Genomic DNA, 25826 nt, shown 5'->3' with positions numbered 1-25826 from the left:
TCTAGATAGCGTTCTATCTAGTTCTAGATAGTGTCGAGTCTACTTCTGAACAGTGTTGTGTCTAGCTGTTCTAGATAGTGTTCTGTCTAGTTATTCTAGATAGCATTCTGTCTGGTTGTTCCAGATAGTGTTGTGTCTATCCTTTGTTCCACATCTATGTGAATCTTATTGGGATAATGTATATTAAGATTTCGTTTCATGTTTTGATGAAGAAGAATGGGAAAGTGCAGAATAATATTAGGGGAGAAAGTAGTTGAGGATGTGTTTTTTTCTAGTCATCAAAATACTGGAAGAAATGGCATTTAGTTGGCCAAGTCCAGAGCATGACCTGTTTCAGTAATATTTTAGAAGGCTGACAGCATAATGTGTGTTGAGAATTCTGGAAGCCAGAAAGGGAGGGGCTGCCCATTTGGTCTAGACATCTGTGATAAATGTCATCTTTTTAAATATCGATCCCAATACTTGCCAGCTGCAAAATGAGGTCTGTCCATTCACGTTCCAGTACACCAAATGCAGAAAAACCTCCACAGCCAACCCCAAATCTGAAGAGTTAGCAAAGTTAAAAACTGACATTAATTTGTACGTTTCCTAAAGAAACTCTGTACATTGACTTCCAGATTTTAGCTTTAGCAATTTGCCGATACACATTTTTAGGGAAACTAAAATGAGCTACTTAGAAGGCTTTTGAAACACCTTTTCGATTAGGGAGGCAGAGACGTTAACAAGAAAATCCATATTATAGCTTGTACAGTTTTTATACCTTGGATACCAGCTTAATGAGCAGGGAGAATTGGTTGGATGGGGATATAATTTATTCTGGGCCATAAAAGCACCTTCCCCATTCCAGTAAGCGAACAGAGCTGGCCTGTCGCTAAACAGTAATGCACTTGTCACGTCACTGCGTCCTCTCGCCACAGAAGATAACGTCATGGTCCGTTGTGTAGTTTCACCTGTGCCCTTGTTGGGCCCTTGGCCCATCTCTTGACCTTGGTTTCAGTCTCCTTCTCCGCCTGCACCTGGAAGGAGAAGCAGCCACCGCTTCTCCTTGGCTCGTATGCCGTGATGACCACCCTGCCTTTCTGTTCTCAAGCCCACGCCTCTCAAACTCTTAACTCCTCTGTCGCCTGTGCATTAGAATGCCTTCCCTTCTCCATGCATATGCTAACCTGCTTTGTGAGATGGAAACCCTAGAGTCTCTGGGAGCTTGGATGAGATGAAGTGAGTCAGGCAGGATGGACAACAAGCCAGACCATACACGGTCCGGCTGCCGTGGCCGCCGCCCCCCCCCCCCCCCACTCAGCCAGATGCCATCATGCCCCAGTTGCACCCCACGTTCGCAGATTTTCCGGTTTTTCCATAAAAGCTATAATGCGGTATTTTTATGCCAAACTTCCTGGGTATTAAAGTCTGGCAAGTAATTCCTTTTTTTTTTTTTTTTTTAAATACCAGACAGGCTAAACAGAACGCATCTGCAGGCCAGGGCTGGCTGCTGGGATGCTGTTTCTCACGTTCTGTCTGCTGGCGTGTCGATTTTCTTCTGCTCCTGCCACTTTCCTCCTGCTTGCTTTTTAGCCCAAAGCGGTAGTGGGTCGTCCGCTATAGCCCACTATCACTGTGCTTTTACAAATGCACCACTACCCCCTAAAAACAGGGGGAATAGAAGTTATTATCCATCAGCCGACATCAGAAATCTAGTAAACGCAAGAGCTGTCTTTATTCAGAAAAAAAAAATGTTCTAATGATAAAAAAAAAATCAGCTGCACACAAATGTTTATAGTAGTTTTATTCATAATTGCCCCAAATTGGAAGCAACCGAGGCGTCCTTCAGGAGGCACAAAGCCCCATCCATCCAGACGGTGGGATGTGGCTCAGCCTTGAAGACAGAGCTACGAAGTTGCTCCTTAGATCCTGATTTTGGGGAGTAGACCAATCCTAAGTCTGCCCTCTTTGTTTTCCCTGGCTTCCAAATCATTTGTGGTTCCTTTCTGTTTTCTCCATATCAGAGCCAAGATGCATGAAGCCGTGGGAAATGTTTACCCTTTATTTTGTAGTCAGCAGCAAATCCGTTTCCTCGGACCCCTCGCTGTTCACCGGTGTTTCTGTCCCTGTGGGAAAAGTGACTGTTAACATAGGAGCCCCCAGCACTTCCTCCCCAGGGAGCGTTAGGATTTCAGAGGCAGACTTAAGCCAGGCACCTGCTCCGTTCACTCAAGAAAACCAAATCAATCAAAAGGAGGACATTTCAACGGTTAATTAAAATTCCAAGATGGGATAGTAATAGAAGTAATTATCTACAATGTATTCAATCGGTTGTTAGCTAAACCCATAAAAAAATTAATCAAGAATAATTTGCTATTTGATATTGACATTTTATATTTCTCATTCATGCTAAAGAAAATCCCATTAAAGAATCTAATTTACTTTGCATTAAACTCACCTTTACAAGAATTGAAATCAAGTCTCGCCAGATGATGATAATGAGATTCAAAGTTACTGGAGATGAAGCCCTCTGTTAGCAAGGAAACAAGCCAGAGGCCAAACTCTTTCCAGCTGTTCTAATCTGGTTTGCAGAAGTAGGTTTGTGCAGCAGCTGCATGTGTGGACCCAGAGTGGGACTAGGTTAAACTGGTATTTGCAGCCCCTCCCCCCAGCTTCTAACTAACCCACATGGACTTTTGCAAAGGACCAGCTGCGAGGGAGATAAGGCCATGGATACAATGTAGGCAAATCCACTTAGCCTTGCCTTGTAGTAGAAAAGGTACCGGCTGGTTCATAAATCTTAGGTTCAACGCTCCTGACTTCTACACTCGAAGTCCTCGTCTGGAAAAGCGAATCAGAAGGGCCTGCAACAAGAAATAGCTGCAAAAGATAATAGTTTTTACTGCAATGAATACAGGGCTCCCTACATCTGCTTACATCACCTCTGAAAGAGCATCGAGTGATTTGTATTATAGTTTATCTATTGTGATCGGAGGTAGCAAAAGCGTGTGTGTGTGTGTGTGTGTGTGTGTGTGTGTGTGCCCACACGCATGGGCTTTCTTCACTGTGCTGCGGTTGAGGGCTAAGTCCAGCTGTTGGTTTTGAGTGGACTTCTGAAGCTAAGGCTGGCGTTGCACCCGGCGTGGGATTCATTAACAAGGTCTTCCGTAGACAAGACACGAAAGGGGCTGGACTTACAGACCCTACCCTACGTTAAAAATACTGCCTCTCACCCTACACAGGAGTGTCCTCAAGAGTGTTTTTACTCGCCTTCATAGTCCCGGTGTCCAGCATTTTGTAGCCGCTGAATAATAATTAAATGATTAAAGAACAAATCGATGGGCATCATTAAAAATCAAATCTCTGGGATAATTGCTGGAAATAGGAGCAACATGAGTGTTTAACTTCTGAAAATAGAAAAAGAAGAAAGATCAAAGGAAGGGAGGAAAAACAGCCCAAAACACCAAACAAAACAAAAGTAATAAGAGAAGAAAGAAGAAAGCAAGTTTAAAAACCAGGGCAAATAGAAAACACAAAACATATAAAGCACAAAATAAATTAATTCAAATGCATAGGTAATGATTTCCAATGAAAAGGAATTAAACTTTGCAATTGAAAAACCAAGACCATCAGAGAAAACTTAAAAAATGTGTAGGGGGCGCCTGGGTGGCCCAGTCGCTTAAGCGTCCGACTCCAGCTCAGGTCATGATCTCACGGTTCGTGGGTTCGAGCCCAGCATCGGGCTCTGTGCTGACAGCTCGGAGCCTGGAGCCTGCTTCGGATTCTCTGTCTCCCTCTCTCTCTGCCTCTCCTCTGCTCATGTTCTGTCTCTCTCCTCTCTCTCTCTCTCTCTCTCTCTCTCTCTCTCTCAAAAATAAATAAACACTAAAAAAATTTTTTTAAATTAAAATAATGTGTATAGACTTCAGCTATATTGTTTCATTAGACACACACACACACACACACACACACACACAAATGCACTCCTAAAAATTAAGAACGTGGCAGGACTGAAAGAAGGTTGGAAAACCATACAAAGGCATTCTTACCCAAAAGGAAGTTAGTGTGGCCATATAACTATCAAGTGAAATAGACTTTAAAGCAAAGGGTATAAGGAGACATGAAAATGGCCTCTGTCCGTTCTCTACACTTGGTGCGTGCATAAATATCTCACCAAAAATAGTAGGCTTCTGAAACTTCATTCCCCTTTTAGGAGGAAAAGAACAACTGTATCAGACATAAGGAAACATGTCTTGAATGGAGGCCGGAACTCTAGAACGGGTCAATGGGAGAAGGTGTGGAAGCCGGTCTCCACAGATCTGAAAGCATAGGGCCACAGCCATTTTCGGAATGGCATTTTGACTGAGGGACTCTACGGTCCTAACTGAGACCTTTGAACACTAGAGATGGATGTTACTGAGTGCCCCTTGACCCAAGTGCCCCGGGTCAATGGGTCAGTCTTTGGAGTCTCTCTCTCTCTGTCTCTGTCTCCCTCAGATTAGTGAGATTATAGGAGATAATGATTTTTTTTTCTGGTTCTTAAATAAGTTTGGTCTCCCTTTCATGCATTCCTGCATGAATTATAGTTATAATTCATAACTTTATAATTAGGAGGGCCTCCTCTGCATCATCCAGTTAGTAAATATTTTGGGTCATCTGCTGTTCTCCAAGCACTCCAGCATGAGTCAGAAAGATCTGAATCAAACAATGAACACAAACGCATGTGAAGTTTTACTTCTGATGAGTGCTGGGAAGGAGAGAGATCATGCCGGAAGGGCTGCGGTGTAGAGGTTAGCTTATTAAGACAAGTGGAGGATGCTTCTGCAAGGTAGTGTTGCTTGCTCAGAGACCCAAAGTTCCATGAGTACGAGGAAACCTGGCACGGGGGGATGGGCGGGGCTGCAGGGTGAGAAAATACGGCATGCAGAGAGCATGGGGCAGGAGGGAGCATCATGCAGGGGTGCAGGAACCACAGCACAGGGGGCAGGAAGAGTGTCTCGAAGGTGTGCATGGGCAGGTGGCAAGTGGCCACATCAGCAAGGGCCCTGTGGGTCACATCAAGGGAGGTGTTGGCTGTTCCAAGAGCAGTGGAAAATACTGAGGTCGGGTTTTGGCCAGGGATGGGTAAGGCAGGGGAATGGGGTGTCAGGAGGTGGGAAAGGCCCTTTTGACTGGGGTATAGTGAACGGATTATTAAATGGGGCTCAGGAGTGAGTGGGCCAAATGGGGGGTTCTTTTTAGTGGCACAGCTCTGGCAGGAGAAAATGGCACTTCAGATAAGGGTGTCTGTGGACCGGGGTGGGTATGATGGGTATGGAGAGAGGCAGACGGCCTTGAAAGAGGTCCAGAAGGTTGAATGGAGAAGATACAGGGATGGATGGATGGATGGATGGATGGATGGATAGATGGATGGATGCATGGATGGAAGGATGGATGGATGGATGGAAAGATGGATGGATGGATGGATGGATGGATGGAAAGATGGATGGAAAGATGGATGGATGGATGGAAAGATGGATGGATGGAAAGATGGATGGATGGATGGATGGATGGATGGATGGATGGATGGAAAGATGGATGGATGGATGGATGGATGGAAATATGGATGGAAAGATGGATGGATGGATGGATGGATGGATGGATAGATGGATGGACAGATGCATGGATGGAAAGATGGATGGATGGATGGGTAGGTGGATGGGTGGATGGGTGGATGGATGGGTGGGTGGTTGGAAGGGTGGCTGGCTGGCTGGCTGGCTGGCTAGATGGGTGGGTGGATGGATGGTTGGATCGATGGGTGAAGAATGTCTGGGGGCTCCCCAGATTCCCTTACCTGAACACCTGGGTGGAAGGCAGTGTCGTTGTCTGGGATGGGGAGACTCAAGTAGGGGAAGATCATTAGCTTGGGTACGAATATGTTGAGCTTGACCTTAGAAATTGAGCATTAGTGCACCTATACACAAGGTCCCGTGCCTGGACTTCGGAGAGATCAGCCTGGGGGAGGAAATATCTCTAAAAATGGTAATGATGACACAGGTGAATTCAACACTCAGAATCGCAAAGGTTTTATTACTTTTTTTAAATCACAAATCAAGAAATTGGTCTGTGTCTGAAGCCTTCCCTCATTCTCCTGCTCTCTGATGTTACGGTTTGGAAACAATATACTGTCTAGGTTGATACGTTCTCATTCGGGACAGTTCTGAAGTTTGTATTCATTCAACAAAAAAATTCGGAGAATTTATGACACCCAGCTGCCTCAGCTGCTCTGTAGCATAATGTCTGCTTGGCCGGTGTAATTACTGCCCCCTTCGGGAAAATGCTAAACCAATTTACTGAAACTGAACTAAAAGTGAACAAAGTTACATTAGCTATAGAATAGGAAATGAGACCCATCCACAGTGCCATAAAAGGAAGCCAGGGACTCATTTTATACATAAAACAAACAAATAGTCCTAGATACTGGGAAAAGTCTTAAAGGATAGACATCAAAATCATAACGGTGGTTGTGTCTGGGTAGCAAGATTACTGCTCACCTCTATTTTCTTCTTTATGCTTCCCATGTATTTTCCAAATGTTCTACAATGAAGCTGATGCAAGCTTTATCTCTAAGGGACGGAATGGCCATCCATCTAGTTGGACTGGAAGGTAACCTAAGAGCCATCCCTGCCCTTTCCTTGCCAAGAGAAGGCCAGCTTTGTTAAGGTATTGAGAGGGAAATATGTTCAGGAAATCTGGCTCCAGACCCAGGGGACTGTAATCACAACTGTTGCAAACAAAGTGTAGTCGTGACCTAGGGCTGCCGTAATAGATTACCACAAACTTGGATGGCCTTGAAACAACAGAAACGTGTCCTCTTACAGCCCTAAAGGTAGAAGCCGGAAGTCAAGGTGTGGGTACGGCCGTGCTGGCTTGCAAAGGCTTTCCGGGAGGGTCCATCCTGCAGCTTCTGGTGGTTGCAATCTTTGACATTCCTTAGCATATGGATCTCTGCCTCTGTGGTCACTGGGCATTCTGTTTCCCTGTCTGCATCCAAATTTCCTTTTTCATGTAAGGATACCAGTCACTGCATTAAGGCCACTCTAAGTCAGTGGGACCTCATCTTCACATGATCACTGATACAAAGACCCCATTTTCAGAGGTCACATTCACAGATTACTGGAGTTAGGATTTGCATGTATCATTTTTGGTGGGGGGGGGGAAGAGGGACACAGCTCAACCGTCAATACATGTATCCTCCAACTTAGCTGTATGTTATAAGAACACATTCTAGATGATTCCATTTATATATATCCATTATGTATATATTTGTGTATATATATATATTTTTTTTATATATGTATGGTGACAGAAAGCAGATGATTGCTTGCCTAGAGATGGGGTGGGAAGGGAGCTGGTGACAGGAAAGTATGGGAAATCAGGATGGTCAAGGACCACAAGGAAATTTTGACGCTGGTGATATGTGCCTTAGTTTGCAAATAGTGATTTTAACATTTATTTATTTTTGAGAGACAGTGAGAGAGAGAGAGAGAGAGAGCACAAGTAGGGGAGTGGCAGAGAGAGAGGGAGACGCAGAATCTGAAGCAGGCTCCAGGCTCTGAGCTTTCGGCACACAGCCTGACGCAGGGCTCGAACCCATGGACCACGAGATCATGACCTGAGCCAAAGTCGGATGCTTAACCGACTGAGCCACCCGGGCGCCCCCATCATGGATTTTAAATAAGTGTGTTTGATTGCGTGACAAGTACACCTCAATAAAGGTGTATTACATCTTAACAAACTAAATAAGGTATTTAATTTCAAAAAATGAAGTAGATCCTGCACAATCTCTTTCAAAAATTACAGACATTTTCACAATTTATTTAATGACGCTAGGATTACTCCAATAATATAACCACACAAAGACATCAAAAGAAGGAAAACTGTAGACCAATATCTCCCAGCACAGATGGAAAAATGCTTTACAAAATCTTAGCAAGTCTCATCTCTGAATTAGGATGTAGGACACGCTATACTATAAAAATAACTAAATTGTTAGAATAAATACTTCATAAAAGTAGACCTACAAATGTCAAACAAAACGCCTGAAAATATGTCCAACAACATTAGTTATTAGGTAAGTGCACATTAACGTCTCAAAGAGATACGTCCACACGCTCCCTTAAAACGGCAAAAATCTGAAAGGCTGACAATATAAGGTGTCGAGAGGATGTGCAGAAGCCAGAACCCTCAGACATTGCTGGCGGAAATGGGAGCGTTGCAGCCATGTTGAAAAGCAGTGCAGCCATGTTGAAAAGCGGTGCAGCCATGTTGAAAAGCAGTGCGCAGATTTAAAAAGTTACGTGAACTTCTCTAGGACCTGGTATTTCCATTCTCCAGAGGAAATGAGAACGTAGGTCCCACGAAGACTTCCCTCTGAATGGTCACAGCAGCTGCATCCATCGTAGCCAGAGTGAGAAAGCCCAGGTGTTTACCCACTGGCGGATGTATCCACAAAGTGTGATATATCCACAGAGTGGAACATTACTTCGCAGTAAAAAGGGGGAACCAATGAATGAACACACAGCAACGTAGACCAGTCTCAAAAACGTCATGCTAAAGAGAGGATGTATTGCCTGATGATGCATGCATGAAATATCTAGAGAATACTCAAGGGTGGTGAAAAACTCAAAGTCATGGATTGGGAGGGAGGCTGACCATACCAGGGTACAGAAGAACATTTCAGAGACAGCGGGATGCTCTAAAATTGGGTTGTGGTAATAGTTGCACAATGATATAAATTTACTGAAACTTGGAGTGCCTGGGTGGCTCAGTTGGTTAAGCCTCCGACTTTGGCTCAGGTCATGATCTAGCGGTTCATGGGTTCGATCCCCGCCTCGGGCTCTGTGCTGACAACTCAGAGCCTGGAGCCTGCTTCGGATTCTGTGTCTCTGTCTCTGTCTCTCTCTCTCTCTCTCTCTGCCCCTCCCCGTCTCTCTCTCTCTCTCAAAAATAAATAATAAAAAATGTTTAATTTACTTAAAGTCATCAAATTATACACTTAAAATGGTTGCATTCACTTTATATAACTTTTAGCTAAATAAAGTAGTTAGAAAATACATAGTATGACCAGGACTGATCTCTCGAGGACAAAAAACAAAACAAAACAAAAAACAAGAATTCAGTGCAGCACTCTGTTCTCACAGAAAGGAGTGACCATAAATTCAAGTTTTAATTTGACTACAATTTTTATTAAAGTTATTCAGTAAGGCTCACTGTGTCACCTTTAATGAAGTGTCTCAAATATGCCTTAAATACACATTTAATGTACATCTAATGACACTCTTCGGCCAGCTAATTATTAGGCATGTTTAATGGGGTTTCACAATTGCAGGGGAGAAGCATAGCCATTTCTACATAGATCTATCCTTATCAAAATACTTTTAAGATAATGGATTTCACCCACATAGATTGCCTTTGTGAATGAAAACCATTATGTTCACCCACAATAATAGTACTTAGAGTTCTATCAGTTATTAAAACCTATCCAATTAACATAAGGAGTCGCTGCTGTCGGCATTCTTTATGGATTTGTGACTCTGTGCGCCTGTGGTATGTTAAAGAGATTTAGATAATACTGGAAATTTCACGAAATGTACTTCATTTTGGAAAAGAAGCACAAAAGAAATACCGATCTCGTGTTTGGGGCAGGTGAGAAGAGACTGCAAGTTACTATAAATCAGGTTTTTGGAGAAATGTAGATTTTTCAAAGCACAAGCTTTGAAAGCCAAAGTCAAGCCCAGATTTATTTTCTTGAGCACCCAGAGCAGGCATTAACATAAATTCTATTGCTACCGGTCTGAAAAGATTCGGTATTTAACAGTTCCTGCCATGCGTACAATGAGAAAGGATCCGAAGCCTTTACTTGTGTGTCACTTCTAAGAATATTTTTTACAAGACCGATTATGTCTCTTCATAATAGCTTCTTGGATTTCACATTTCCAAAGCTCCCTAAATTTGCAAATGACCAGCAGCAGTAACTGAATAACAGCCAGGAGAGAAAAGAACCTTTTCTTCTACAAACCTGTGGTAGCATTCACCCAGTTACTTACCCAGGGAGGACTGAGGTGCTGTGCCCACTGCCCCGCGGTCTGAAGACAGCAGGAAGCGAGACACGTGGTGTCCTTGTTTTTGTCCCATCTTTTAGTCTGGAGCAGGAGACAGCTTGAAAGTCTAAACCATCGAGGCACCTGGGTGGTTCAGTCAGTTGAGCGTCCGACTTCGGCTCAGGTCACGATCTCACGGTTCGTGGGTTCGAGCCCCACGTCGGGCTCTGTTTCTCTCTGTCTCTCAAAAATAAATAAACATTAAAATTGTTTTTAAAGTGTAAATCTCTCAACTGAGAAGGCTAAACAATGAATTACTTAATAATTTTTATTGTTTCTCATCTTAATAATCGTGTAACTTAACAAATTAACCTTCAACGTGAAAAACAGGGTCATCTGTAATTGTACGTGCCACAGAGTTGAAGAGGGAGCGTTCTAGTGGGGAATGGATGGGGGGGGGGGGGTTGTACACTGGGGGCCGGGACTAGCAGAAGCCACTTGGTGGTCAGAGAAGATTCTTGGAGGTGGTGATACCACAGATGAGGCGTGACGGATGGGCCAGGGCTGTGAGGTCCTGCCTCACCCCCTGCACCTGCCTCACTTGGAATCGCCTCGCGCCACCCAAGCCAAGGTTCACGTTACTCTTCCTGAATCCCACCCTCTGTGGTGAATCCTTCCCTTGCTGCTGTGTTTACTTTATGGCATCATTGCTCTCTCCTAATATCCCTTAAACGTGGGGCCGTAAACCTTTTGCCTCGCGCTGGTTTGCCGATTGCCCTGTCTGCTGAGTCGTTTGTCTCGGACCGTGTTGGTGTGTGCATGTGTTTTATAGATCCAGTCGGGGTGGGGAGGCTTCTGAATCACTAGGGAAAGTGGCCATCCGTCGTGGGCAGAGATAATTCCCGGTGGTTCTCAACCTCTGCTGTCTGTGAGAATCACCTGGGGAGATGTTAAATTTCCAAAGGTCCAGACGCAGCCCGTACAGTTAAATCAGAATCTCTGAGTGCATGATCCAGCATCAGCGCTGTTTAATCTGCCCCAGTGATGCCAGGAGACACTAAGTTTGGAAGTCACTGGGTTAGAATGTCTGGTGAAGATACGACACTCCTGATGTCTGGGACTCATCTCCCCAGGTCTGAGGCGGATTCCTGGCATTGGTCAGATCTCCCCTGCAGCCTTGCTTGAGGGGTACAGTTCTGGACTCAACCTCAGGTGTGCTAGAGCCTTAGGAGGACAAGGCTCCGATATGTCTGGCGCTTTTCACACCCCCGGCTGCCCATCGTGGTGGCTGGACTGAAAGTGATTCTCTCCTGGAAGTATTAAGCTGTCGGCCAGAGCCAGGGTCACCATCTCAGCCTGCTGGTTTTGAGCAAACCTGTGACCAGGTAGGGATTAAACCCCTGACTTCGGACTCAATAATACCATGCACGGACCACCTGGGCAGATCAGCCGCGGTTGCATTCTTGGCTACACACCGGTTGGAACATGCCTGCCAAAGCCCAGCTGAATTCAGCAGAAAAGAAATCATGGTGGCGGCACAAGGTGGTGATCTCCCCGCGATCCCAGCAAATGCAGCAACGCTTCCTTATGTTCCTGCTCTGCGTTCAGCAGCATCTGACAAAGTTGAGTTGCTTTAACCATGTGACTCAGTTTCCCCTGCAGGCTTTATGATTGTGACACGATTTCCTGAGTCCAGCCAGGCCACGTGAAAGCTAGAGATATCTATAAGCATCCACCAGTGAACACGGCCATGAGGCGAGTTACCTGTTGAAAGTGGGAGTTGACTGGCCCTTGATGGGCCTCGTGCTAGGCACGCATGACACCCAGAGGCAGAGCTCACACGGTGTCTCCCGCAGGTACTCAGGGCTGTGTGTGGAGTGGCCCCAAAGCCCTGCCCTCCTGGAGCTTTATACTCTGGTGTGGTCAAACAGGCAAGAGATGTGTAGAGAAAAATGATTTCTGGGAATGACCAGGGCAATGTTGTAGAATACCAAGATGAGTGGTTTCAAAGGCTTTCCCTAACGCTGGCTTCCATCATGGCGGCTTGAGTGAAGTTGACAGGGGTGGAGGTGGGAGGAAGTGGCTGGGTGTGCAGGACACATTGGAGCTGGTGCTCCCAGGATGCTCTGCTGGATGGGACACGGGGGTGGACTAAAGGATGAATCACGATCCCTGAGGCTCTGCCCAGAGCAACCAGGTGGCACCATGTACTATTTGGAGCACTGGAAGAGGAGAGCTTCAAGGCGGGGATAGTAAGAGTTCTGTTTGGGACCTGGGGAGTTGGACAGACCCCATTGGAAAGGGCGGGCAGGCAGGGGAACATTTGAGTCGGGAGCTCATGGGAGAGGTCAGAGCCGGAGACGTCAGTCTGCAAATGAGCAGAACCCAGATATCTCAGGACTGGATGAGATCACTTCCAATGGTTTGGCCTTCCGCGGTCACATGGGGCCACCGACACCTGACAACAGAGTTGCTTCGCCCACACTTCTCTGCATTTCAAATGGGTGAGAGTTAGATCGGTGTCCACAGTCTCGTTCACAGAGCCTCGCTGTACGGGACGGCGTAGAATCATTTTCATTTTCGTCAGGCACGCCCGGCACCCATCTGTGTTTCGCGGAGGACTGCCCCGCCAGCCACGCACAGCTGTGAATCCTGGAATCCTAGGCCTGGATACCCAGAAGAGATGGGGTTAGAAAGACTCCGGCTGGGGGAGTAGCCAAGAATACTGATTTTGTTCCTCCTAAAGGTGGCATTGCCACCCCCACCCCCCAGAAAGGGAAGCAGAGATCTAAGAAACATTTCCACGGCCAGTAGTACATCACGGGGGTGAAGTCAATGCAGGGATGGCTGTGCTCATTGAAAAAACCCAGACTCCTCTTTCCTTGCCTCCCAGAACAATCTTAATTGCATCCCCCCGCAATTCCCAATTAGTGTGGGCTCAAGACATGCAAACTCATTTCTTGCATTAGCCTAAGAAAAACGTAATTAAGAAGTTGTCTGGTGGAAGAAAAGAAAAAGCCCATAATGTATTCCAGGGCCAGACTGCAGATGACTTTTGGACTTCACACGATTTGGGATTAGCCACGCCACTGGATGTTCATTAGCATAGATAACCGAGACGTGGCTCCAAGCCCCACCAATAAGTCTCTCCGAAATCCCTATGGCTTACAGGTCAAAAAAGGACTCAGAACTACTTACCATCCCTCTGGAGGGCTGGGGTTCTAAGCAAGACCAGCTTTCAGGTGCCCACTGAGTCAAATGAAGTCTGCAGCGGCCCTTTCATGTTTGTTAATTTTGTATGACCTTTCCGTACCAATTGAATTAATTCCTTCGTCTCACGTACCATAAAACCAATAGGCTTCTTCCAGCCTACGGAAAATTCTGTTGCCTTTGACAATTTGACATGCATTTTTCTGTAGTGATAGAGAAAGGGGCTGACAGCTCGTTTAGTTAAAGGCTACAGGCAAAAACTCCCCCAGTTTCAAAGAGCAAATACTTTATGGTATCAAGAGAACTCTATCAACAGACATAAATTAAATATTCATGCCGAGCTTCACAGAATTGCTGTTTGGAACCAAGGCTGAAGCGAAGATTCTCCTAAGAACCATCAGTGACAGTCTCAGTCGTCAAGCACGGATATATGTTGAGGGTACTCAACGGCATCCTGTAATTCTGTGAGGCTTTTCTCATCAGGGAGAGCAGTGAGCCCCTGGATGTATCGTTTCCGACACACGGTCTCCTGCTTTAACAAAAAAGTTATAAAAGTTCTAAGCGAAGCCACATCCTTACCCCTGTGTCCTTCATGTGTCCTGCTTGTTTTCAGTTTAGCTGTTGGGATCGGGCGAAGTCTGCGTCTTGGACTGCTGGATCACACACATGTGTTGGCAGTCCAGAATCATCTATACGAGGCGTCCCAGACTCAGCCGTGTGGCACACAGGAGATGGGAACTTTGGTGGAAGGGAGGGGAGTCACTACTTGGAGCTTACGGAATGATACCCCAGAGTTGTCTGTTCTGATTACTCGAGACAAACCAGAAATCCAGATTTTCGCATATCTCCCAATTTTTAAATGTGTTGAACAGTTGATTAAATCTGTGCAGTTCAAGCAAAGCCCTCCGTGAGCTGGAATCAGCTTGACACAACCCTAATTTACGGACTGTGATTTGAACGGCATCGGGAGAATTGAGTTGTGTGAAATGGAAGACTTAAAAGTTCTTCGATGCCTTGAGGGACGTCACCCAGCCGTACGAGGAGGGACGCGTGAACACACGCTGCGGCGTGGATGAAGCGTGAGGGCGTGGTGCCTCCTGCAAGCAGCCGGTCACGGGAGACCATGTGTCCCATGAATCACCTCCTGTGAAGTGTCCACAACTGGGAAATTCATGGAGACACGAAGTAGATTGGCAATGGCTGACGGCCGGAGCCAGGCTGGTGGACGGGAGGGGACAATAGCCACGGGGCACAGGGCACCGGGCTTCTTTTCAAGATGATAAAAATGGTCTCAAATAGACTGTGGTGATGGTCGCACACATCTCTGAATATATTGAAAAGTAACGAATTGCACACTCTCATGGGTGACTCATGTGGGATGTGAATTGTATCTCAATAAAGCTGTCAAGAAAAATAATGACACGAACGGCTCCCAAAACCCGCTCTTCCTCCCTCGAGCAGGGAGCTGAAATTTTCAGCACCCAAAACCGATCCCACCAAGTCTGGGATTCACACCACCGCCCACCCTGGCTCACTGGAAGCATCCCCCCTAAAACTCAATTCAAAAGTTAAACTTATGTCCTGTTTCCGGAAAATTTAGGCCGATGGTAGTGTGCATTTTGACTTAGCCTCCCTTCCTGCCGAGAAGGTCTTGGACGCTCTGTCCACACGTCCTGTTGCCAGTGTTGCCGAGGATTAAAAAGGAACATCGAGACGAAAACCCATCATTTTGTACGCTTTCTCCAGGGCCAGGGATGTCTGTCCATTCCCGGGCTCACATACAAAGTCAGCCATATACTGTAGTTTCCCCATCTTTCTTGGAAATGCCACTCTGAAAGCACTAATCTCACGGATAAAATTGGCTTAAAGTCTTAAATTCGTTAATATGCCTTTGTCTTACTGATCAGGAGGAGGCTAGACAGCCTATTCGGTGGGGACGAAGGGTTAATCTGCGCCCCTCTCCTTAATACAATACAAGGATGGAACACATGGGGCTTATGCACATCCTAAAGTGCTTTCTGAGACTCCCAATTGACTCCTTTTTTTCTTTTCTTTTTTTAATGCAGAGTCTGTTTGCCTAGCATCCCGAAAGAGGCTTGCGTTATTTTTGTCCCTTAGAGTCTCCTGCAGCAGTGAATGTCATAAATAGAAATCTCTATTTGACCACATCCTTGAGGATGTCAAGAATGCTTGGCCAATTGGCTTAGCAGCTTACTGAGTTTGAACAGTGGCAGGAACCTGGCCCGAGGGTCTCCCCACGGTGATGTCCTCCTCCTCAGGGGATTTTGGTAATGCCGTCTAATCAGCTTAAGGAGCTAATTAAACAGCTGTCACTTAGCTCCTTAATTCTGAAACTTGATGCTAAATACGATTTGAAATTAGTTATGCAAAACTGAGCAGTGCTTTTATGAGACCAGATTTCTTCAGGTGGCACAGGATAAAAGGGGGCCGCGTTCCCAGACAGCAGGGGTCGTCGGGTGACCGGGAGAAGTGAACCAGGGTCCTGGGAAAACACTGGCCCTGCTGGTGGGTGCGGGCAGGCAAGCAAGAGTTTAAAAAAATCTCACCCTTTTTACCCACAAGGGATCTCATGGTTAGGGGCGATTCATTATCCACCAGGAGAGAAGTCACCAGTTGGAGCCCATACGGAGGTCAACACGCCGTGTAAATGTATGTTGTCCCGGCTTCTTGGTGTTTTTTACAAAACGTGAGCCCAATGTGAAATTCAGAAGATTTCACATAGAAATACCGATTCGCAGCCTCTCTCAAAAAAAATCAGGAAATGTGCAAAACCTGAGTTTGCAAAACACAGTCTCTAAGCCTCAAAACCTCCATTTTTCCTTCCGTGTTCAGACACTTGAATGCTCCTTGCTTGGGCTCCAGGTGAGCGGCTGGCTCATGCTTGGGGCACCTGCGGGTGAAAAATACACCTTTAATTCTGAAGTTCCTGTCAGTGCTGTAAGAGGCGCACGCTGTGGGCCGCTGGGTCCCTGCCTGTCCCCGCAGTCTCGCTCCAGGACAGGGCCGGCGCTCACGGGCGTGCAGTTGGGTTGTGTCTCCCCGCCTCCCCTCCCTTTCGCTCACCCCCTGCTTCCCTCCCTCTCTCAGTCTCTCTCTCACTTTTTCCTTCTGCCAAGAACATCCTGAATTAATATAAGTCACCGCATGTCTTATGATACTACTAATAATAGCCAACCTATTGAAAAATTGGTGATGCCAAGCACCGTTGGAACACTTGGCATGCGTTAGCGTACCCGTCCCTCACGAGAACTCACCAAGGTAGATGCTACTTAGAACCCCACTTTCCAGGTGAGAAAAACGAGGTGCACAGTGTTACGTGACCCGCACATGAGCAGGCTTTACCAGATGCCATTGAGATCTTCTTGAAAGACGGGGAAGTTGGCCCGAGGGGGTACGTGACTTGGCCGAGATCGCCCAGCGGTGCCAAGGGAGGGCTCACGCTATTCAGCCTGGGCTCCCCTTCCCGGCTCCTGCTCTCAGGCTGCTAGGCACGGCGGGAAGGAATCCTGAGGCCACGTCGAGTGAGCATCATGCCGATGCTAACACGTGGTTTTCTTACCACCTGCCAGTCACGGTTCTGAGTGCCTCTCACATATTCGGTCCTCACTTCCAGCCAATAACATGGAAATGTTCACGGTCCCCATTGAACACATGAGGAAACTGAGGCATGGTGCAGTCCCTACCTAGGTTGCCTACAGTCCTGGAGCTAGTAGGTGTAGAAAGTAGGGTTCAAAGTCACGCTGTCTGGCCCCAGAACCAGGCTCTACTGCCTCCATATATAATTTTTCTTATGTAATGTCGATAATAAACTGTAGACACTAACACTGATCATTTCCACCTGGAGGGATTAAGAAAGATGTAGCATTTGAGTTGGGCCTAGAACTTACTATCTTGGGATCATTTTTTTTTTAAGTTTATTTATTTTTGACAGAGAGAGAGAGAGAGAGAGACAGAGCATGAGCGGGGGAGGGGCAGAGAGAGAGGGAGACACAGAATCCGAAGCAGGCTCCGGGCTCCGAGCCATCAGCACAGAGCCCGACGCGGGGCTCGAACTCATGGACCGTGAGATCATGACCTGAGCCGAAGTCGGATGCTTAACCGACTGAGCCACCTAGGTGCCCCTCGATTATACATTTTTTTTAAATTTTTTTAATGTTTATTCCTTTTTTGATAGACAGAGTGTGAGTGGGGGAGGGGCAGAGAGAAAGGGAGACACAGAATCCGAAGCAGGCTCCAGGCTCTGAGCTGTCCTGCACAGAGCCCGACGGCGGGGCTCGAGCCCACGGACCGCGAGATCGTGACCTGGGCCGAAGTCAGGCGCCTAACCGAGTGAGCCACCCAGGTGCCCCTCTTAGGATCATTTTTAATAGGAAGCTCCTCTGGTGTAAAAAATACGGTTTTAAACGTTGGTTTATATTTGGTTTTCAAGAGTACATCGACCACATACAGCCTGCCGGCTCTGGTCACACGAAGCCCTGTATGCTGCAAAGCCTGTAACTGCCACCAACAGGAAGAAAATTGAGGATTTCCCTCCTGCTTCTGTGCTTTGAAAACCTCCCCCATCCTTTGGGTGCATTCTGTTTATTAAAACAAGCAAAGGCAAGGCGGAAGAAGAGGCGACCAGGGACACGTGGACACAGAAATAACAGGAGGACACGGGACAGAGTCCCTGGCACAGTTCACTCCTGCAGCTCGTTCTCGAGGCCGCCCACCCCCCACCGCTTCCCAGGGGACGTTTGGAGAAGCCTGCAGACATCTCTTGTTGCCACGGCTGGAAGAGGCCGTTCCTGGCATCCAGTGGGTTGAGCGCACGGATGCTGCTAAACATTCAAAGTGCACACGAGAGCCTGAAAACAAGGAATTATCTGGCCCAGAACAGCAGTAGCCTGGAGGCAGGAAAACGGCCCCACGGTGTGTGAGCATCGGAGGCCCGTTTCCAGATTCCAGCTTCTGGACTCAACCTTCGTATAAAGCATGGAAGGCTGTGTGGTAGTTGGGGGCACGGTGGGGGCGTTGTCAGCCCTGGGAAGAAGGAAGTGTCAGCTGGAAATGAGAGGAAGTTGGGAGGCCGCGGTGGTAGGAAGAGTGGGCGGGAGTTGGAACCAGGCTCATGCTGTTGTTTCCTACGGTGCGTGGGGGTCTCAGGCATCCGTGGCTGTGTGAGGGGACGCCGGTGGTCGTGCAGCAGTGGCCACTTACGCTCTCGTTAGGGTTCTAGGAGTTGATGGGACTCGGTGAGGCGGCTTCCGCTGGGGCAGGGAGTCCTCTGGAAGGCTTCCTCGTGGACACGTCTGTGGGGTGGGCAATGGGTCACAGCCATGGCCGTGGACCAGACCACCTCCGCTGGCCCCTTCTGTGCGCCTGGGCCTCCACATACCTCGGCGGCCGAGTTCCACGAACGAGCATCATCGGAGAAAACACAGTGGCTCCGTGGCCAAGCCTCACAAGTAACACAACCTTACCTGCACGGCATGTCGACCACACGTGTGAGTCACAGAGGCCAGCCCGTACTGAAGGCCAGGGCACCCTGTGTCCGCCACCACCCAGGAGGAGTGTCACCGCCTCTGCAGACACAACCCCTCAGGAATCGACACAGCATCTCTTTAATTTTTTTTGTTTAACGTTGATTCATTTTTGAGACAGAGCGTGAGTAGGGGAGGGGCAGAGAGAGAAGGAGACACAGAATCCAAAAGGTTCAGGCTCTAAGCTGTCAGCACAGAGTCCAACGTGGGGCTCGAACCCACGAACTGCGAGATCATAACCTGAGCCGAAGTCGAACGCTTAACCAACTGAGCCACCAGGCGCCTACAACACGTTATGTCTTGATTAGAGGTGTGTTTGCTTAAAGTTAGAAATAAAGCCAATGGAGGAACCAAATCAGGAATCTCCTTGTGGTTGTTGAGAAAACAGAGAGAGACGAGGTTTCACCTGTCGTGCGAGAAAATCAGCAAATGATGGCTGAGCCCGCTGTACCAAGAAAGTGTAACGTAGCGTGTTGTTTAGACAGATGAAAACGCCTCGGTAACAGTTAGGAGTCCAAAGTGGTTGCCGGCGGGGAATGAAATAGTGGTAAGGAATGGAGATAAGGATGGCCTTTGGTGGCATTTTATGGTAAACCCTTCCACAAGTGGAGCATTTCAACCATGAGGTGGTATGTTTTCATTCACATAGAGAAGAAGCACCATGCACCTGACTTGCTTCAGCGGCTTCCGGAAGACGGCCCGGCTGGTGAGAGGCGCACGCTGCCATCAGCCCCGTGTGGGCTCTGCTGTGTGGCATCTTTGCCGCTTCCCCACGGGTGGGACGATAATTGTATTTTACCTGCTACGGCTGCTAGAATGTGGTAATTCTCCACACTGTGCCACAAACATTAAACTGAGGCGCTGACGTCCTTTTAAAAACAGAGGGGTTCATAAATGTGTTTGCAGCGCAGGCCAAATTGACGGATGCGCCCCACTTGTTAAAAGAAGCACACAGGTGCCCCCTTTGGCAACAGGTCTGCTAAACTTGGAGCGACACGGAGAAAATCAGCATGGCCCTTTGCAAGGATGACACACAAATTTCTGAAGCATTCCGTATTTTATTTTTCAAAAATTTTTTTAACATTTATTCAGTTTTGAGAGACAGAGAGAGACAGAGCGTGGGGGGGCGGGGCGCAGAGAGAAAGAGGGAGACACAGAATCTGAAACAGGCTCCAGGCTCTGAGCCATTAGCACAGAGCCCGACGCGGGGCTCAAACTCACAAACTACGAGATCATGACCTGAGGCAAAGTTGGACGCTCAACCGACCGAGCCACCCAGGTGCCCCAGGCATTCCGTATTCTTTTTAAAAAGGCATGGGAGGGGGCGCCTGGGTGGCGCAGTCGGTTAAGCGTCCGACTTCAGCCAGGTCACGATCTCGCGGTCCGTGAGTTCGAGCCCCGCGTCGGGCTCTGGGCTGATGGCTCAGAGCCTGGAGCCTGTTTCCGATTCTGTGTCTCCCTCTCTCTCTGCCCCTCCCCCGTTCATGCTCTGTCTCTCTCTGTCCCAAAAATAAATAAAAAACGTTGAAGAAATCACACTGAGGAAGAACACGGCTGCAGAGGGGTCTGGTCTCTGCCCTGAGTTGGGCTGGGTCTGTCTGAGCTCACAACAACAGAAATCAGGAGACAGAGGGCCAGCCGCCTAGCATGTGGAGGCAAGGTTAGCTTTTCATACCTGAGCAATCTGTTTTGGCTTGGGGCAGAGTTCAGAGTGTTCATGAATATTTTTATTTTTGGAAACTGGAGTCGGGAAGTGTCGTGTGTTAGTTAGGATAGATTAGGTGTTATCCGGTAGCCAGTGGCTCCAAAAGTCTTTGTTGCCTGAAGACGAGGAAAGCATATTCATTACTCTTGCTTCCTGTCCTGCGTGGGTCGGTAGAAAGCTCTTCTCCGCACGGTGACTGGGGTAACCAGGCTAACAGGCTCTCCCATCTCATGGCAGCCCCATCTGGAACATGGCGGCCTCCTTAGTCACCAGGGCAGCGGATGAGAAAGGTCGTAATTGTGCACGAAAGCTTTATTGCCCCAACCCAAGAAGTAAGACAACACTTCCCTCCCATTTTGGGAGCTATGAGTGTCGTGTGGCTCTAACTGCAAGGGACCTGGAAAATACAGAGGGACAAGTGGCATGCCTCCTGAGCCTTCCTTTTTCTGTCTTACACCGAAATCCGATCATGTGACATAACCATCAGCATCCAGACTGACTGACCAGGTATGTCTCCCGATCAGTCACGACTCATGCCCTACTGTGTGTTTTAGGGTTTTCCCCCCATATTTCAAATATCACCTTTAAGTATGATATAATTTAGCAGGAGGAAGAAAATCACTTTTATACCCGATATGAACATCTGTCTTTAACTGCAGAGTGTATTGTTTTATTTTTTTAATATTAAAATTTTCTCTAAGTGTATACAAATTTTTGCAAATTTACAGAGATTTTTTTTTTATATTTTATTGTTAAGTTGGCTAACGTAAACTGAATTCTTGTATCTTACGCCCCTCTGACATTTGACGTCCTAGAATTCAGTCTCTTGTGGACAAAGAATCATAAGGTCATACTTCTCTGTGTTGTTGGAGGTGGGGTCTAGAGCCAAGGGTAAATGATGCCAATATAATAACATTTTAGGGGCTCTTAGAGGGCTGAAAAAGAAAACCAAAGCAGGAGGCATCACAATCCCAGACTTCAAGCTATATTACAAAGCTGTAATCACCAAGACAGTATGGTACTGGCACAAAAACAAACACTCAGATCAATGGAGCAGAATAGAAAACCCAGAAACAGACCCACAGACGTATGACCAACTAATCTTTGACAAGGCAGGAAAGAATATCCAATGGAGAAAAGATAGTCTCTTCAGCAAATGGTGTTGGGAAAACTGGACAGCGACATGCAGAAGAATGAACCTGAACCAGTTTCTTACATCTTACACAAAAATAAACTCAAATTAGATAAAAGACCTAAACATAAGACGTGAAGCCATCAAAATCCTAGAGGAGAAAACAGGCACCAACCTTTTTGACCTCGGCCGCAGCAACTTCTTACTAGACACGTCTCCGGAGGCAAGGGAAACCAAAGCAAAAATGAACTACTGGGACCTCATCAAAATAAAAGGCTTCTGCACAGCGAAGGAAACAATCAACAAAACGAAAAGGCAACCGACGGAATGTAAGATGTTTGCAAATGACATATCGGATAAAGGGTTAGTATCCACAATGTATTAAGAACTTATCAAACTCAACTCCCAAAAAAACAAATAATCCAGTGAAGAAATGGGCAAAAGACGTGAATAGACACTTCTCCAAAGAAGACATCCAGATGGCCAACAGACACACGAAAAAATGCTCAACATCACTCATCATCAGGGAAACACAAATCAAAACCACAATGAGATACCACCTTACACCTGTCAGAGTGGCTAACATTAACAACTCAGGCAACAACAGATGTGGGCGAGGATGTGGAGAGAGAGAATCTCTTTTGCATTGTTGGTGGGAATGCAAACTGGTGCAGCCCCTCTGGAAAACAGTATGGACGTCCCTCAAAAACGTAAAAATAGAACTACCCTGCGACCCAGCAGTTGCACTACTAGGTATTTATCCAAGGGATACAGGTGTGCTGTTTCGAAGGGGCACACGCACCCCAACGTTTATAGCAGCACTATCGACAATAGCCAAAGTATGGAAAGAGCCCAAATGTCCATCGATGGATGAATGGATAAAGAAGATGTGGTATATAGATACAATGGAGTATTCCTCGGCGATAAAAAAGAATGGAATCTTGCCATTTGTAACTGGATGAAACTGGAGGGTATTATACTAAGTGAAATTTGTCAGAGAAAGACAAATATGATTTCTCTCATATTTGGAATTTAAGAAACAAAACAGATGAACATAGGGGAAGGGAAGGAAAAATAGTATAAAAACCGAGAGGGAGATAAACCCTAAGAGACTCTTAAATACAGAGAACACACTGAGGGTTGCTGGAGGGGGTGGGGGTGGGGATGGGGGGTGGGGGATGGGCTAAATGGACGGTGGGCATTAAGGAGGGCACTTGTTGGGATGAGCACTGGGTGTTGTATGTAAGTGATGAATCACTAAATTTTACTCCTGAAATCATTATAAGATTAAATGTGAACTAATTTGGGTGTAAATTTAAAACCATGATTTAAAAAATAATACTAAATATAAAATCAGTCAAATTTCAATTAAAGAAAACCAATAGACCTAGCAGAATATGCCTGTTTGTACTTAAACATCACGAAGATCCCAGGGCATGCGATGCTGATACCGGTCGTGGCAAACCACCAAATGCAGCTGCCCAGAAGACACTCTGTCTCCATCCTTTACAGCCCCTTGCTGTGGAAATCTCGTGTTCTCTAAATAAATTCCAAAAATCTACTTTGCTCAGCCTCCCCTGGGAGAGAACGGAGTGTCCCTGAGGGATCAGGCTTGTGGTTCAGTCTCTGCCAATTGGATGTGCCTGTGTGACGCTTTCTTTCCAGCAGGGGGAAGGCGATGTATGTGGGAGTTGGGGAGTGTCAACGAGGGTCTAAACCAGTGTGCCTGATCTCCCAGCATCCCAGTCGGGGCAGAAGCGGCAGGTGCTTGGCAGGAACACCGAGGGGTTCCACACACTGATCTCGGGAGGTCAGTGGGGGTCTGTTTCTGCAACCCCGTCAACAGCGCCGATGCCTCGGCAAACCCCTTTCTGCTGAAATGAACGGGAGTGGATTGCGTTGTCTACGGCTAAGACCCTGGACCCGCACAGTATCTCTCAAGACTGACGGTGGTTTCCAGGATATTCTTGAAGAAGGAGTAAATATATGGAGACAGGTGGGGCACCTCTATAATAGGAGCAGTGCAGTTGCAGAAGTAGCAGGAGGGAGGGACGATGTTGCAGGTAGATGTGCAGTGAGCTCCCAGAGCCCTGCAGGGGACCTTCCCAGAGTGGCTCCGCCCTGTCCGCCTGGATCCTTGACGCAGGGCATGTGAGTCATCTCCAGATGCCCTGGAGGGACGTGCCCACACGTGTGTCCTTGCCTCAGTGGCACATTTGATGCCGTCTCATTAAGTGAGCGTCTCCCTTCTCTGAGGATTATAAGCAGAACAGAGTAGAAGCGTTGCTTCTGAAACCTGCTGTGTGAGTTACTGTCATTTCTGGCCACAAGTCTCCGTGCAAACAAGAAAGCCTAGGTGTGTTCTTTTTGTTTTTTAGAAAGTAAGTGAGATACGTGTCCCAGACTCTGTCGTGGGCAGTTTCTCTCCTGACACAGGAGAACTTTGTAGCCACCTGACCCCCTGCACAGGTGGGCAGATGACACCCTGGAGGGAACTCCTGCTTCCAGCCTGACGTCAGACAATTCTGGGAGGCCAGGCCTCTGCAGACGCTAGTGCCCAGGGTCCCTGCTGCAAGGTGGATAGCACCACCTGTCTGCCTCCCACGCCTCTCCCCGGCCCCCCCCCCCCCTTGCCAATAAATCGACTCCACCCATCACCGCCCCAGGCTGTGCTCTGGTGCAGATTCAGACTAATGCCGTCTCCAGCCCGCAAGTTGGGGGACTGAGCTTGGTAATTGTTACGAAGTACGAAGTCTGCATCCCAGTGAGAATTGGGAGGGAACCCTGTGAACCAATGTTCTTTCATCCACCTTCCTGGTCAACTGTGTTGATTACAGTTCCTTGGAAGCAAAGGAAATTGATTCTGGTTAAGTTTGGTTTTTTGGTTTTTGTTTTTTTGTTTTTTTTTTAACTACTTTTGAGGTATTGTTGACATTTACAAAGCTGTGCATAGTTAATGTATGTAGTTCGTTGAGTTTGGACAGGAGTATACGTATCTGTGAAACCAGCCTCATGATCAAGGCCACAGACATAGGCATCACCTTACAAAGTTTCCATTATTATTATTATCATCATCATCATCATTATGATGTGTGTGTGTGTGTGTGTGTGTGTGTGTGTGTGTGTTAGAACACTTAACATAAGAACCATCCTCTAAAAAGGAATTTAGTGATGGGGCGCCTGGGTGGCTCAATTGGTTAAGCATCCAACTTTGGCTCAGGTCATGATTCTCTCAGTGTGTGAGTTCGAGCCCCATGTCAGGCTCTGTGCTGACCGCTCGGAGCCTGGAGCCTGCTTCGGATTCTGTGTCTCCCTCTCTCTCTGCCCTTCCCTGGCTTGCTCTCTCTCTGTCTCTCAAAAATACGTAAACACTTAAAAATTTTTTTTTAGAAAGGAATTTAGTGAAAGAACATGGGCTCTCCCAAAGAATGGATGGCACAGCCGGGAAGGTGGGAGCCAGGACCTTCATGGAAATGCAGACAACAGGCTGAGCAGTTTTAAGGTGCCGCTGACTGTGTAGGAGATCCCAGCATCTCGGCTCCTGCCCGCTCCCCTTGAGTGGAGTCCTGTCCCAGGGGGAGAGGCCCCACCGCGTGTAGAGGATGCAGCCTACTCTGGGCCAGTGGCAGGGAGGATTGCTGTGACTCTCCTTCCGAAGGAAAAGGGATGATTTTCCCAGAGGAAAATGGGTGTGCGGTTACAGACAAGAGATTGGCAGGCAAAACCAGAAGCTTCCGTCCGCGGGACTCGTAATAAAAGATGTTATAAGGAACTCGGCCGCGGTATTGCACTCAAGTCCTGTTTGGGGGAGGGCTTGTACCCTTGCTTAAGGCCCTCGTTGGCGGCCCAGGTAGGAAATGCTTCCCTTGTGCACGTCCACGCTGAGTCAGGCGTAGTGTGTCCGCTGACTGTATTTCCACCTGCTGGAAATGCCCGTCTCCCAGGTGTCTCTCTCAGGGAGTAGGATGCTGTGACACACTCAGCGTGTGCAGGGGAGGGACGTGGCTGGCGGCCGCCAGTGGTGTTACAGGATGTCTGCCCTTGTCTGCCCTCCTCCGGCAGGCTGCTTGAAGCTTACCCGCCATGCTTTGGTTGAGGTTGAAGCGGTGAGACCGCCAACGCCACGCTTCTTTGTATTTCTTCCAACCTTACGCCTCCAGTGCGACATATGTGGA

At 47.3% G+C, this 25826-nt stretch overlaps 1 protein-coding gene and 1 pseudogene across 2 annotated transcripts in view; both read left to right on the top strand.

Annotated features, from left to right (window-relative positions):
- LOC121010435 (transmembrane protein 132D) overlaps nucleotides 1-25826 on the top strand; it is a 565590-nt gene that overhangs the window by 453261 nt on the left and 86503 nt on the right. The gene's annotated exons all lie outside the window — the stretch shown is intronic.
- LOC121010494 (uncharacterized) lies at nucleotides 19777-19875 on the top strand (annotated as a pseudogene).

Source organism: Herpailurus yagouaroundi, unplaced genomic scaffold (assembly GCF_014898765.1).
Source record: "Herpailurus yagouaroundi ecotype Mexico unplaced genomic scaffold, PumYag 191, whole genome shotgun sequence".
In the NCBI taxonomy this organism is placed as follows: Eukaryota; Metazoa; Chordata; class Mammalia; order Carnivora; family Felidae; genus Herpailurus; species Herpailurus yagouaroundi.
The sequence above is the reverse complement of the archived record's forward strand: the minus strand, read 5'-3'. Positions and strand labels throughout refer to the sequence as shown.